The 15244-nt window shown below is 43.1% G+C and overlaps 1 non-coding gene across 1 annotated transcript; it reads right to left on the reverse strand.

Annotated features, from left to right (window-relative positions):
• Positions 1-12174: 12174 nt before the first annotated feature.
• On the reverse strand, positions 12175-12249 carry Trnas-cga (transfer RNA serine (anticodon CGA)). Its single transcript has one exon. It is a non-coding gene; the product is annotated as a tRNA-Ser (tRNA).
• Between the last annotated feature and the right edge of the window lie 2995 nt (positions 12250-15244).

Here is a 15244-nt window from a genome sequence, read left to right on the forward strand (position 1 = left end):
CCTGTGATCATAACGTGGCACCCCATCCATAATACCTTACCCTTTTTCCTGCTTTCAACATATGTAAAATTTCGCACCGCTATTTACAGACTCCTGTATCCAAGCACAAAGAATGTCTTGTGAATGAATTGTGCATTATGATTTGCTCTTACCGAATTTACCCTCTGAATTACTGATGCCGCCAGTGTGGGAGCACCGTCCGTCTTTTCTTTTTCTTTTTGCAGACGAGGATTTCAGATCACCATGTTCGAACGACAATTAAACCTTGCAGTGTGCCCCTACATATCGTCAAATACTGAAAAGCTGTTACTCATCTACATCTACATCTACGTCCATACTCCGCAAGCCACCTGACGGTGTGTGGCGGAGGGTACCTTCAGTACCTCTATCGGTTCTCCCTTCTATTCCAGTCTCGTATTGTTCGTGGAAAGAAGGATTGTCGGTATGCCTCTGTGTGGGCTCTAATCTCTCTGATTTTATCCTCATGGTCTCTTCGCGAGATATACGTAGGAGGGAGCAATATACTGCTTGACTCTTCGGTGAAGGTATGTTCTCGAAACTTCAATAAAAGCCCGTACCGAGCTACTGAGCGTCTCTCCTGCAGAGTCTTCCACTGGAGTTTATCTATCATCTCCGTAACGCTTTCGCGATTACTAAATGATCCTGTAACGAAGCGCGCTGCTCTCCGTTGGATCTTCTCTATCTCTTCTATCAACCCTATCTGGTACGGATCCCACACTGCTGAGCAGTATTCAAGCAGTGGGCGAACAAGCGTACTATAACCTACTTCCTTTGTTTTCGGATTGCATTTCCTTAGGATTCTTCCAATGAATCTCAGTCTGGCATCTGCTTTACCGACGATCAACATTATATGATCATTCCATTTTAAATCACTCCTAATGCGTACTCCCAGATAATTTATGGTATTAACTGCTTCCAGTTGCTGACCTGCTATTTTGTAGCTAAATGATAAAGGATCTATCTTTCTGTATATTCGCAGCACATTACACTTGTCTACATTGAGATTCAATTGCCATTCCCTGCACCATGCGTCAATTCGCTGCAGATCCTCCTGCATTTCAGTACAATTTTCCAGTGTTACAACCTCTCGGTACACCACAGCATCATCTGCAAAAAGCCTCAGTGAACTTCCGATGTCATCCACCAGGTCATTTATGTATATTGTGAATAGCAACGGTCCTATGACACTCCCCTGCGGCACACCTGAAATCACTCTTACTTCGGAAGACTTCTCTCCATTGATAATAACATGCTGCGTCCTGTTATCTAGGAACTCCTCAATCCAATCACACAATTGGTCTGATAGTCCATATGCTCTTACTTTGTTCATTAAACGACTGTGGGGAACTGTATCGAACGCCTTGCGGAAGTCAAGAAACACGGCATCTACCTGTGAACCCGTGTCTATGGCCCTCTGAGTCTCGTGGACGAATAGCGCGAGTTGGGTTTCACATGACCGTCTTTTTCGAAACCCATGCTGATTCCTACAGAGTAGATTTCTAGTCTCCAGAAAAGTCATTATACTCGAACACAATACGTGTTCCAAAATTCTGCAACTGATCGACGTTAAAGATATAGGTCTATAGTTCTGCACATCTGTTCGACGTCCCTTCTTGAAAACGGGGATGACCTGTGCCCTTTTCCAATCCTTTGGAACGCTACGCTCTTCTAGAGACCTACGGTACACCGCTGCAAGAAGGGGGTAAGTTCCTTCGCGTACTCTGTGTAAAATTGAACTGGTATCCCATCAGGTCCAGAGGCCTTTCCTCTTTTGAGCGATTTTAATTGTTTCTCTATCCCTCTGTCGTCTATTTCGATATCTACCATTTTGTCATCTGTGCGACAATCTAGTGAAGGAACTACAGTGCAATCTTCCTCTGTGAAACAACTTTGGAAAAAGACATTTAGTATTTCGGCCTTTTGTCTGTCATCTTCTGTTTCAGTACCATTTTGGTCACAGAGTGTCTGGACATTTTGTTTTGATCCACCTACCGCTTTGACATAAGACCAAAATTTCTTAGGATTTTCTGCCAAGTCAGTACATAGAACTTTACTTTCGAATTCATTGAACGCCTCTCGCATAGCCCTCCTCACACTACATTTCGCTTCGCGTAATTTTTGTTTGTCTGCAAGGCTTTGGCTATTTTTATGTTTGCTGTGAAGTTCTCTTTGCTTCCGCAGCAGTTTTCTAACTCGGTTGTTGTACCACGGTGGCTCTTTTCCATCTCTTACGATCTTGCTTGGCACATACTCATCCAACGCATAATGTACGACGGTTTTGAACTTTGTCCACTGATCCTCATCACTATCTGTACTTGAGACAAAACTTTTGTGTTGAGCCAACAGGTACTCTGAAATCTGCTTTTTGTCACTTTTTCTAAACAGAAAAATCTTCCTACCCTTTTTAATATTCCTATTTACGGCTGAAATCATCGATGCCGTAACCGCTTTATGATCGCTGATTCCCTGTTCTGTTCTCAATTACACTGCTCTCCCACTGAGGAAACGAGCTTGAATATTAAGGCGCAAAACTCATCTCCAACCCAGAAATATATCACCGCATACAGTGTTGATGTAGTAAACATAATATTCCTATGCTGCACCATACAAAATCGCCTCTTTTACATCATTCATACATACACTGTGAAGACAGAAAACACCATGTACACTCCTTGCAGCACTAGATATTTCACTGCGATGTCAATGGTTATCCACCCCTGATGGATGATCAGAGCGTCCTCAACAGGCCGAAATCACTCTCACAACTGATCTACAAACTCGGGCTCGTTCACCCTCGACACAATCGTGTTATTGTTTTTGGTCCAAATCAGCTTCCTTACTTGCTTTTCTACACCCATCTCCAGACTCTGAACTTTACAAGAACACATGTATTTCTGCATGGTTTGCCATAATATTATATCATTTTCACAGTACATCCCAATACCAAGCACACAGCAGTATCTGACTGGTTGCTCATGCAACGTAACTCCAAAGATATAAACTGGAAATTATTTCTCTACAAACCCCAAACTTTGGGCGTGGTGGAGCGTGCTCTAGACCACCGAATAACTAGAAACTTTTCTCATCTGAGAAGAGCTTTATGAGAAAAAAACTCGACAAAAAACTCAGTGAGGTAATAGGTTCCAAATCATCCCCATAATTTACAAAGTCAAATAACGCATTTCTCATGTCGAGAGAACCAGCAAATGTGTCTTCCACCTGCTAGATGCATACACCACAATTGATGTTCTCTCAACTAAAAAAAGACGCGATAGCTTACCAAGTTCTCTATTGAATGAAGATAGTGGAGCTTTTATAGTTCATAATTATTCTCTGGTGGATGGAACTGAACAACAGTGATAGAATTTTGGGGTGATAGACGTGAATGGACCCTGAGGCATGTGGATCTTTAGTACCTGGTTGTAAGTAGGAGAAGCACCACAATGTGGTAGCAAAATCCACGCACTTCCTCCAGTTCCCATACTGTATTTATTCTACCTTGCGTTGTAGGAGCAGGCTTTGTTTGCATTGAATAGCCAACACACAGTTGAGTTGCTGTAACTCAGCTTCGCCTGTTTCTACAGAGGTTGCAGAACGTTGTAGATATAGCTTTCCTTGACTTCTACTCAGTTCTGACTTATGTTGGAACAATCACATGCGCAAAGCTGCAGGGACGGTAGTAGCCCTCTGGTGGCAGTACTGTGTACTAGGTCAGTTGGACTCCAGACCCCATGGTGATCCCACTGTTTCCCTCAATTTTCCCCCATCACAGAATGGATGACAGCACCCATGGAGCAGTATTGTCAGTTGGACTCCCGACCGCACAGTGCCTACACTTGATGGTGGTACTGCCTCTAATTGTTTAAATAAATAGTGCATGCAAAATAAAGACTCATGTCCAGCACAGGTCAAGTCCTCTTCCTGCCATTTCCTAGGTGGTGGTTGGATGACTTAGGTTAGTGGAGGTAGCCATTTTCTTAGGTTAGTAGAGGTGTGTTGCACTGACCCAATGGAATCTGAATTTATTTCCATTTTCTGGGAGATGGCAGGGAGGGGTGTTATGTTAGTGGAGGTAGCCCAGTTGACCTATCTTCCCACCAAAATGTCCTCTTGGATGACGTCACGCACTGTCTCCAAGTCTACAGGCCACCATATTGGGTACATTTGGCAACAATGGGGAGTGGTATGACGATCGCCTTGCCCTACTTCTCCCATTCATTGAGTCTATAGTCACTTACTTCTCTTCCATTTTGACTAGGTAATGCCATTTCAGTCGAGGGCAACAGAAAATGCGTCGTTAGAATGATCTTATACATGGCATGGTGATCACAACTGAATCAAAAACTCGGCTACGGTTGCAAACGTATCTGCTGTAAGGCAAACAATATTCAACAGCTCAAAGCACTCTATCTGAAAGGTGCTCAGACTTGCACAGCTACAGTGTTACAAACATTCAAGCTAAAAAGTAAATCAGATTTCCATCTAACCACCTATGGCTTAAAAATCAGTAAACAGGTTGGAGTCATAAGTCCAAGCAATGCCGTGACAATAATGGCGTCGAAATGGAGGATGTCAGGAAGAATACTAAATACTAAACGACATTTTCCAAAATGATTTCACTGACTAAGAGCATACTGTGATTAATCCATAGAATCGTCACACGAATATCAGGATGTCACAGATCTAAATAAGTGATGGAGAAATAGCTGAAATCGGTTAACAGAGGAAAGGGTGCTGGACCTGACAGTATACAAATACGATTGACTTTGCATAGAGTACGCAAAATAACTTGCTGATCTTGTAGCAGCGGTATACGGGGTAGACAGATGTAAGGGTGAAGCGGTAAGAGTAATAAAAGCGCAGGTCGACTCCGCTTTCAAGATGTGTTGAACAGGCGCATTAAATAGTAGACCTTTGTTGCTATGTTGTTGGTCTGTTCTAGAATTTCGGAACATATTTTATAGTCCAATGTTACATCATTTCTGGAGGCCGAAGATCTCATTTTTAGGAATGAAAATTGCGCTAAAATCAACGATCGGTAAAAACCCAGTTCACTGTGTTCGTTCACGTCGCCGGAGAGAGTGCATATTAGTGAATAGGATCGCATCGTGTTCTTGCACTTCTCGAAAGCGTTCGATACAGTTCCTCACAGGCACTCAATGAACAAAAATGAAAGAAAAACGAGCTTAAGGAATATCAGACCATTTGTGTGATTGGTCTCAAGAGTTTCTAGCAAACAGAACTCAGTACGTCTTCCTCAAAGGACAGTAATCTTTGGACTAAAGGTAAGTATTTGTTAGCTTTGGAGTGTTCCGCATTGGCCACCAAAGATCTATTTAGTTCTCACTTTTTTGTGATTAGCGAGGGAGATTACGACTGCTATGAGGCTTTGAAAGTAAGACAGTTTCAGTTTTTCAGTAATCAATGTACTTAAATAAATTATCCTTGAGAGAGTGTTGGACCTATTTCAACGACTCGTCTCCTAAACAGTAGTACGCTGTACTTGTCTCCTAAAACGTGGTATACCGTCCGCTTTAGCATGGACCTGCTGCTATGTTTCCTTGAACACATCCCCCATAAATTGCTGATATATGGTTTCAGGTGTACACTATTTGGTAAAAAGTACACAGGCATCTCTTGGTAGACTCACTAGTATGTTGTGTGTCCACCCTTCGCCTTTATGACGGCTTTAGCTCTCCTGTCGACAATTTCACAGGACTTCTGAGAGAAGTGACAGACCATTCTTCCCTAAGAGCAGGCACCAGAGACAGTAGTGACGGACGCTGGAGTCTTGAGCGAAGTCAACGTTCTGACACATCCCAAAGGTTTGGTGTTTCATTGGGTTCTTGTGGGACTACAGGGAGGCCAGTTAGTTCAAGGAATTTTATTGTCCACAAACCACTACCTCTCAGATGCTGTTTCACAACACAGTGCCTTATCATCCTGATGTAAACATCGTCTCTGACTTGTTACTCTACTGCACGCAGTACAGAATGTTGTAAAATGTGTCAACGTCCTTCTGAATTTCTTAAATGCAGTAAGGTGATCACATGGAAACCGTGAAAAACACCGCCCTGACCTAACAGCACTTCCTTCATACATCACTTTTGGCACTACATATTATGGCAGGAGACGTTCTCCAGGTATTCGACAAACAAAATCAGTCCCATCGGAATTCCGAGCCGTATATCGTGATCTGTCACTCCAAATCAATCGTTTCCTTCGATTCCGCTTTTTTGATCATATAGAACGTAGCAGTGCTCCTGATAAACATGAGTGGGCGTATAACCTAACGGATGCCCGTGTTCTCTACGATATGCATATGACGTTACTGACACTAATTGTTTAAGCACAAAGATGAGCTGCCATACAATATTAGAGGTAAGACTGTTGCTTTATAGAGACATAATGTCTTGTTAAAGTCTTGTCCCGCGCTTAATAAAAAAAAAAGGTAAAAGCGTCTTCGCACATACCCAGAGCCTCTTATCGTTTCTGTTGAACGTGTAACAATAGTGGTGCTGGTTATCTTATGGTGAGAAACCAACGCATGCTCAAAATAGCACAACTGGGCAGGGTGGTTTGTAATGAGATACAATCACTTTCTTGAGCATTATTGGTCTGTAATTCTGCGTTATCAACACAGGAAAATTTGTAAACGGGTGTACAACTTTCTACGGTGGTAATGGAAAAAGATTTTGTAAGAATCAGTAAGCATAAAGGCCTATTTAAGAAGAATAAAGTCAACACACTTGCCTTAACTAACATTGTAACACAGCCCACATCCCCCACATTTCTTGTGTCTTAGTGACTATAAGGGTTGGCTTTGAGAGTTAGCATTGTGCGGCTACGGGAATTTTTCGGGGTAGACATTTGTAAAAAGGGAAAGAAGTACCCTTTGTAGATATTCCTCAAGAAAACGCTATCCTTCGTGCTTGACAATTCTTTTTTTCAGGCTTCTTAACAAAAGAGTATACCTAAACATAAGCCATTTTCAAATTATGTTTTTAACAGCGGATTTGAAGCAGTCGAAAAGTATGCCTGATTTCCTAATGATCTCTAAAATAATAGCTCTAAAGAAGAAGGATTATTATGATTTACCAATTAAGTCGTTAGAGACAGGTTAAGAAGTCGGCCTTGCCGTGGATAGGGAAGAAAATTGCGCGAATTCTGTTGAAAAGATCAATTTCGTTATGAATTTATGAAGTCTTCTGGAGAGGCAATTTTCTGATTGTCAGACTGGGATCAGTTGGCCATTCATCTCTTATGCAAATATCGTTTCTTAGACACTGTTCCACCTCACAAGATAGCAACAATCTGGACAGTCACAACCCAAGTCCTCTAAAAATACTAGTGTCTGTATGCATCACCTTATTTTGTATACTTCACGTATAGAAAATAACTCGTTTTATCTTTCCATAAATATAACACTGTAGAGCACTGTGAAACACTGCCTTGATGATCAACAGCCATATAAAAATAAGAATGAACTCACAAATTGAGATTATGTTATCGCATTAGCTGTAGGATATTTCAGAGAGAAATTAAACCTGCTGTAGTTCCACTGCCGATAATACTACTGAATATATAAATCATTACAAGAGTTGAAATGATAAACTAATGATAATTATGTCGATTATCACATAAATTCTCCACTAAGGGAACAGAAAATTGCCTTCATTTGGATCCACTTATGTTTTCGGTTACCTCTTCTTCGAGAACGGATGGCTGTCATCCGTTATGTGGTTGTCGAGTACAAATTACTAGTTTAGGAGGTTTTGCTTGGAGCAAATGTGAGTTACCTTGACGATATTATTAAAAAATTCCTAGCACTGCTGCTTAACACACAGGTCTCTGAATTTCGTGTGGTGTATTCTTTCACAGAAAACAGTTCTGGGGAGACTTCGAAAGTAGGATCGGCTTGCTGCCGAAACATGAATGCCTGCAATTGCTTGTGGAATCATCATAATAAGCATCTTCATGTACAGGTGCATTTCGAAAAAGAAATTTAGATTCGGAGTACTTTTTCAGGCAACACAAAACGAATCTCACGTACAACGAAACCTGATTTATAAATTGAAATGATTGTCGAAATGATTGTCAGTAATGTATGTGGTTGTGTAGCATTGACATTTAACTGTGCACCAGCCTAAGCTGTAATAGCAAACAGTATTTTGAATCAATGATTTAGGATTCTTCAAATGTCATTCTAACAGTTACACTTTTCGGGAAACTGTTCCCCTTGAAGTGGTGTTTAGTCAGTACGCGTGTTATTTTGAATTCTCCAGAGTGTGGCGTGGTGTTTCTTTTTGAGTTTCTCAAGAGAAATATATATATTTTTTGTGTTGTCAGTCTGCTGACTGGTCTGATGCGGCCCGCCACACATTACTCTCCTGTGTAAACCTCTATATCTTAGAGTAGCACTTGCAACCTACGTCCTCAATTACTTGCTGGATGTATTCCAATCCCTGTCTTCCTTTGCAGCTCTCTTTAGTCCCACTTAAGTTATTCCCTGATGTCTTAACCTATGTCCTGTAATCCTGTCTCTTCTCCTTGTCAGTGCTTTCCTCATATTGCTTTCCATTGCGATTTTGCGCAGAACATCCTCATTTCTTACCTTATTAGTCCACATAATTTTCAACATTCGTCTTTAGCAACACATCTCAAATTCTTCGATTCTCTTCCGTCCTGGTTTTCAACAGCACATTTTTCACACCCACGGAATGCTGTACTCCAAACGTACATTCTCAGAAATTTCTACCCCAAATCAAGACCTATGTTTAAGACTAGTAGAGTTCTCTTGGCCAGGAATCCCCTTTTTGTCAGCACTAGTCTGCTTTTGATGTCCTCCTTGCTCCGTAAGTTATTGGTTATTTTGCTGCCTAGCGAGCAGAATTCCTCAACTTCATGTATTTCGCAACTATCATTCCTGATGAGAAGTTTCTCACTGTTCTCATTTCTGCTACTTCTCATTACTTTCGACATTCTTCGATTTACTCCCAGTTCATATTTTGCACTCATTAGATTGTTCATTCCATTCAGCAGATCTTGTAATTGTACTTCACTTTCGCTCAGGATACGAATGTCATCAGCGAATCGAATCACTGATATCCTTTCAACTTGAATTTTGATTCCACTCCTGAACCTTTCTTTTAGTTCCATCATTGTTCTTAGATGTACAGACTGAACATTAGGGGCGAATGGCTACATGCATGCCATACAGGCGCTTCAGTCCGGAACCACGCTGCTGCGATGGTCGCAGGTTCGAATCCTGCCTCGGGCATGGATGTATGTGATGTCATTAGGTTAGTTAGGTTTACGTAGTTCTAAGACTAGGGGACTGATGAACTCAGATTCCCATAGTGCTTAGAGCCATTTTAACCTGCCATACACCCTTTTTAATCCGAGCACTCTGTGCTTGGTCGTCCACGCTTATTACTCCTTGTTGACTGTTCGATGTACACAATAAACAGTAGGGGCGAAAGGCTATATCCCTGCCTTACAACCCTTTTAATTTGATTTGATCACTTCGTTCTTGGTCATCCACTCTTATTACTCATTGTTGACTCTTGTACATAAAGCATATTACCCATCTCTCCCTATAGGTTACCCCTATTTTTCTCGGAATTTCGAACATTTTGCACCATTTGTCATTTTTGAACGCTTTTTCCGAGTCGAAAAATTCTACGAACGTGTCTTGATTTTTCTTTATTCTTGCTTCCATTACCAACCACAACGTCAGAATTGCATCTCTGATGGCTTTACCTTTCATAAAGCCAAACTGATCGTCACCTAACACACTCTCAATTTTCGTTTCCATTTTTCTGCATATTATTGTCTTGTAAGCATTTTGGATGCATGATCTGTTTATCCGATTGTCCAGTAACTCTCGCAGTCTTTGGAATTGTGTGGATGATGTTTTACGAAAGTCAGATGGTATTTCGCCAGACTCATACACTCTATATACCAACGTGAATAATAATTTGGTGCCACTTCCTTCAACGATTTTAGGAATTCTGATGGAATGTTACCTGTCCCTTCTGCCTTATTTGATCTAAAGTCGTCGAAATCTCTCTTAAATTGTGATTCTAATAGTGAATCCCATATCGCTTCTAAATCGAATCTTTGTTTCTTCTTCTGTAACATTCGACAAATCTTCTCCCTCATAGAGGCCTTCTGTGTACTTTCACCTATCCGCTCTTTCCTCTGCAGTTAACAGTGGAACTACAGATGCACTCTTTATGTTATCACCCTTGCTATGAATTTTACCGAAGGTTGTTTCGACTTTCCTGTATGCTGAGTCACTCCTACCGACAATCATTTTTATTTTCCATTTATTCACATTTCTCATGCAGCAATATCGTCTTAATTTCCTGAACTTCCCATTTATTTCATTCGTCAGTGACTTATATTTCTGTATTCCTATGTCGTCCGGAACATTTTTGTACACCCTCCTTTCATCGATCAGCTGAAGTATTTGTTCTCTTACCCATGATTTCTTTGCAGTTACCTTCTTTGTACGTGTGATTTCATTTCCAACTGTTCTGATTGCCCGTTTTAGATATGTCCATTTCTCTTCAACTGTACTGACTACTCGGTTATTCTTAATTGCTGTAACTAGAGTCTTAGATAACTTCAAGCGTCTCTCGTCATTCCTTAGTATTTCCATATCCTACTTCTTTGCGTATTGTTTCGTCCTAACTAATCTCTTAAACTTCAGCCTACTCTTCATCACTACTACATTGTGATATGAGTCTATATCGGCTTCTGGGTACGCCTTACAATCCAGTAACTGATTTAGGAATCTCTGCCTGACCATGACGTAATCTAACTGAGATCTTCCCGTATCACCCGGCCTTTCCCATCCTCTTGTGATTCTTGAACAGCGTATGCTCTATTGCTAGCTGAAATTGGTAATAGAACGCAACTAGTCTTTCTCCTCTCTGATTCCTTGTCCCAAGCCAATATTCTCCTGTAACCTTTTCTTCTGCTCCTTCCACTACAACTGCATGCCAATCCCTCATGACTATTAGATTTTCATCTCCATTTGCGTACTGTGTTACCCTTTCAGTATCATCGTACACTTTCTCTATCTCTTCATCTTGAACTTGCGATGTCGGCACGTATACCTGCACTGTCGTTGTCGGTGTCGATTTGTTGTCGATTCTGATAAGAACAATCTTATCACTGAACTGTTCACAGTAACATACTCTCTGCGGGACCTTCGTATTCGTAACGAATCCCAGTCGTGTTGTACCATTTTCTGCTGCTATTTATATTACCCTACAGTCAGGTGACCAGAAATCCAGATCTTCTTTCCATTTGACTTCACTGCCCCTACTATATCTAGATTGACCGTCTGCATTTCCCTTTTAGATTTTCTAGCTTCCCTATCATATTCAGACTTATGTCATTCCACGCCCCGACTCGTAGAGCGTTATCGTTTCCTTGCTTATACAGTCTTTTTCTCATGGTCGCCTCCGCATTGGCAAACTCCTCCCAGAGATCCAAATGGGGGACTACCTCGGAATCTTTAGCCAATGGGGAGATCATCATGACACTTTTTCAATTACAGGCTGCTTATCCTGTGGATACACAGAAAGTTATCGTAACATTAAAATAGGTCTTTGAATTGCACAGTCAAGTAGCCAACTGTAAAATACTTGGATTAGTTCATATAAGCAAATGAAGCTATTTTCCCTTTCATATTAATTCTGTAAGCTTTAACATTTAATTCGGTTTGTTACTCGTCTTCTCTTCAATGTACCTTCATAAAAGTACTTTCATGCTCCTACTCGTAGAAGTCTACAAAAACTGAGGACATGAAAGAAAACCTACAGTTTGGGAATAAATGGAAAACGGAGGGAAGATTAGTATTCAGTGTCTTGGTGACGAACAGATCAACAGAGACAAAGCTCAAAGTCTGATTGTGGAGACGGGCAAGGAAATAGGCCGCGTGTTTTACAAGAAAGCAGCCTGGCATGTGGCATTAACGGCTTGGGTACCTAAATCTGTATGGCAGAACACAGACTCGTGCGCTCGTCCTCCCACAAACTAGTTGCGCGCCACTCAGCTGCGCAACGCCACACAGAAGAGTTTGTGTGTCAGGAACAGTAAAAAAGTCTAATAATGAAACTTCCTGGCAGATTAAAACTGTGCGCCCGACCGAGACTCGAACTCGGGACCTTTGCCTTTCGCGGGCAAGTGCTCTACCAACTGAGCTACCGAAGCACGACTCACGTCCGGTACTCACAGCTTTACTTCTGCCAGTATCTCGTCTCCTACCTTCCAAACTTTACAGAAGCTCTCCTGCGAACCATTTTCATTCTGGAAACATCCCCCAGGCTGTGGCTAAGCCATGTCTCCGCAATATCCTTTCTTTCAGGAGTGCTAGTTCTGCAAGGTTCGCAGGAGAGCTTCTGTAAAGTTTGGAAGGTAGGAGACGAGATACTGGCAGAAGTAAAGCTGTGAGTACCGGACGTGAGTCGTGCTTCGGTAGCTCAGTTGGTAGAGCACTTGCTCGCGAAAGGCAAAGGTCCCGAGTTCGAGTCTCGGTCGGGCACACAGTTTTAATCTGCCAGGAAGTTTCATATCAGCGCACTCTCCGCTGCAGAGTGAAAATTTTCATTCAAGTCTAATGTTCCTCAACAGCATCAAACAGTCATCAAAACGTCCTCGCCTAACTCAAGTGTCAGTCCAAAACCCTTTTCATCCATTAATTTGTGTCTATTTAAAAGTAGGAATTACTTTACTTCCTGTATCATTGTAGCCAAAGTATTCACCATATGCAGAAGGTTTAACATATCTATTCTGACAATCAAAATATCCACGGGTGTACTGCCGGTATACAGTGTCCAACGGGCACAATATTTCGGCGATCATACATGTCGCCATCATCAAGTGAACTGACGGACTCAGCTCCTGTGAACGTGCCGGCACGGAGATCCGTACGCTATGGCTGCTCAGAGGGAACTGGGTTCGGTCGCGGCGGCGGCCGATTTAAGTATCCTCCGCCCGCGGCGCGCTCCCTCCGCTGTCCGCGCCCCGCGCCACGGTCGTGCGGTGGAACAGATTACGAAGGCGTCTGAGATGACGTCGGTGTGATGGCTCTGTCCGCCGTGTTCGTCACAACTATACGTTTGCTCGATTTACTCTTGATTAACCCAATCGCTGGTTCCCGAGCCTTGCTAAGATTATAGCCACAGTCACGGTTTATGAGGTCGTCATTGGTGCGAATTTCGATGGCCTTTCTAACAACGCTGTCCCAGTATCTCGACGTCTGTACCAGAGACCTCGTGCGTCCATACTCCATAGCGTGATTTTCCGACAAACAATGTTCAGCGACCGCCGACTTGCTCGGATACATCAGTCGAGTGTGCCTCTGATTATCAAATACGCCGGGAGAAACTCAAGAATCATATCTATTCTGCATCAACCAAGTCATAAACGTAGCTACTTGTATGCACTCAGTGTTCCTTAATTGTTTTGGAGTACTTAGTACACAGTCACCTCTATGATTGTTCAGACGACCGCGTCTCCAGCAGTGCGGGTGTCCAACCGCTGTTGTCTCCACCTCCTTAAACACTCCAGCACCATTACCAGCTGCTGTTTATGTAAGTAACCGCACTTGTGATCCGACGAAGCTTTTAAAATATCATGGCCACAATGAGCTACGTATCGGGTCTAATCTGGGCAACGGATTAACATACTGAACTTTTATAGTGCATGTACCAGTCTTTCCGGGGGACTCAATTCTTATTTTGTTCCAGAATAGCTCCTAGCATTCCACACAGCACTATTTCTGCTTGTTTGTTCGTTTTTGTTAAATGAATGTTCTTAGTGGGGAAGAATACTTGTAAGTAATATTTGTCATTGGAACTGCTCTGATGGCGCACTCTCTAGTGATGGCAATAAAATCATATCATTACTTAGGTTAAAGACTATCTACACTGTCCATTCACATTAATCCGACCACCACATATGTTGGAAGTCAACGTTCAATGATCACTCACAAATGACAGGTTGCAGCACTAGAATTGGAGGGTATACAAAGTTCCTCAGCGAGGGTGTTGGGGGAAACATTGCAGTTGTTGTCGTAGTGTGGAAAACGGAGCGATGTATCAGACGTCCTAAATGGCATAATCATTGACCTTCGGGTCATGGCCGGAAGCATTTCCGAAAACGCTCTGTTTTTAAACTCTTCGCGTGTCGTAAGGTTCAAGTATACTACGGAAAAATGGCGCTATCCAAAACCGGTTCCTCGCCACCGTGGGCGAACGATGGCGGTAGACATGTGCAAGGGCAAACAGACATGCTACTGTTGAGCAATTGTACGCCCAGATGAACAAAGGGGCTACAGACAGCGAATCTTCAATGACCGTTCAGCTGACGCCGCAGCGTATAGGTCTCCGCCCGTACTGAATGCTGTCCATCGGCTACGAAGACTGAAGTTGCTTTGTCAGACAGATGGCCAATGAAGCGTCTGAAAGCAAACACCTCCCAACAATCGTCGGAAGTGTTATGGTCTAACCGGCCGGAGTGGCCAAGCGGTTCTAGGCGCTAAAGACTGGAACCGCGCGACCGCTACGGTCGCAGGTTCGAATCCTGCCACGGGCATGGATGTGTGTGATGTCCTTAGGTTAGTTAGGTTTAAGTACACTCCTGGAAATGGAAAAAAGAACACATTGACACCGGTGTGTCAGACCCACCATACTTGCTCCGGACACTGCGAGAGGGCTGTACAAGCAATGATCACACGCACGGCACAGCGGACACACCAGGAACCGCGGTGTTGGCCGTCGAATGGCGCTAGCTGCGCAGCATTTGTGCACCGCCGCCGTCAGTGTCAGCCAGTTTGCCGTGGCATACGGAGCTCCATCGCAGTCTTTAATACTGGTAGCATGCCGCGACAGCGTGGACGTGAACCGTATGTGGAGTTGACGGACTTTGAGCGAGGGCGTATAGTGGGCATGCGGGAGGCCGGGTGGACGTACCGCCGAATAGCTCAACACGTGGGGCGTGAGTTCTCCACAGTACATCGATGTTGTCGCCAGTGGTCGGCGGAATGTGCACGTGCCCGTCGACCTGGGACCGGACCGCAGCGACGCACGGATGCACGCCAAGACCGTAGGATCCTACGCAGTGCCGTAGGGGACCGCATCGCCACTTCCCAGAAAATTATGGACACTGTTGCTCCTGGGGTATCGGCGAGGACCATTCGCAACCG

Source organism: Schistocerca cancellata, chromosome 6 (assembly GCF_023864275.1).
Source record: "Schistocerca cancellata isolate TAMUIC-IGC-003103 chromosome 6, iqSchCanc2.1, whole genome shotgun sequence".
Taxonomy (NCBI): domain Eukaryota; kingdom Metazoa; phylum Arthropoda; class Insecta; order Orthoptera; family Acrididae; genus Schistocerca; species Schistocerca cancellata.